Raw genomic sequence first — 929 nt, forward strand, 5'->3', positions numbered from 1 at the left:
CTCTCTTTTACGAATATCTGTTTCAAACCACCAATTTGACCATTAAAATTAGTTTAACAACAAGTACCAACTGTTTAAGGCAAAAACTACGATTTTTCAATACTTTTATGAAATTGTATTGTATATTATTTATAATGTCATAATTAGAGCAGCATAGCTCACTCGACGAGAGCATACAATTAATAAAGTAAGTTCATCTATCGCTCTTAATAAGATTTACTTTCCGGGTTCTGATGCATGACCGAATCTCATCTCATTGTATTTTCAGTTTTATGAAAAGGGAAGTTTAGATATTCAATCAATACATTACACCATAAAATTGTTCTAACGGCTTGAAGCTCGTCAACAAGTGTTTATAGTAAAACAATTAGAGTCTAATATCGTTTTAAACATACCTACTAGGTTTGATTGGAAATTACCAAACTGGAGGAAACGTCCACTCTAGTTAAGCAGTGACAACTGCCTAGCTTCCAACGGTTGTGCTGGTATTATGTTGACGAGTATTGTCTATTAATGGACAAGTCACGTGACCAGTACAAATCAAAGGTATCTTTGCGGTAGAAGTATTGCTTCTTTATTGGGTTCCTTTGTTAATGCTATTTATTAACTTAACAATTACTTGACAATTAAAGTTGCCCTAGGTGATACAAATATTGTATTCTCCACTCTTTCCTCTGCAGTCTATTTATATCGTTTACGAGGCAGTAATAAAGAAAAATGCAGTTTCTTAAAGATTTAATGCTGTATCTCACGATTTTTTTGCACCACGTTATCGGTTTTTTTTATTTGTTTTTGTTTTTCCTATAGGTTTGTAACTAGTCTCTAACAAAATTTTTATAATGCAATTTATTTGTTGTCACTTGTAAGGCTTTAAGTACACGTGGTCGGGCACCAATGAGCTTAACATATTATGTTTTTAGTAGTTGTTT

General features: G+C 32.4%; 1 protein-coding gene across 3 annotated transcripts in view; it reads right to left on the minus strand.

Annotated features, from left to right (window-relative positions):
- The window catches only part of LOC106458384 (transient-receptor-potential-like protein), a 41,024-nt gene extending 40,451 nt beyond the window's left edge, over window positions 1–573 (minus strand). The window contains 1 exon segment of one of the 3 annotated variants that reach the window (NM_001314078.1): window positions 396–484. The gene's annotated coding sequence lies outside the window, so the exon portion shown is untranslated. 3 annotated transcript variants of the gene reach the window in all.
- Window positions 574–929: the final 356 nt, after the last annotated feature.

Source organism: Limulus polyphemus, unplaced genomic scaffold (genome assembly GCF_000517525.1).
Source record: "Limulus polyphemus unplaced genomic scaffold, Limulus_polyphemus-2.1.2 Scaffold454, whole genome shotgun sequence".
Lineage (NCBI taxonomy): Eukaryota > Metazoa > Arthropoda > Merostomata > Xiphosura > Limulidae > Limulus > Limulus polyphemus.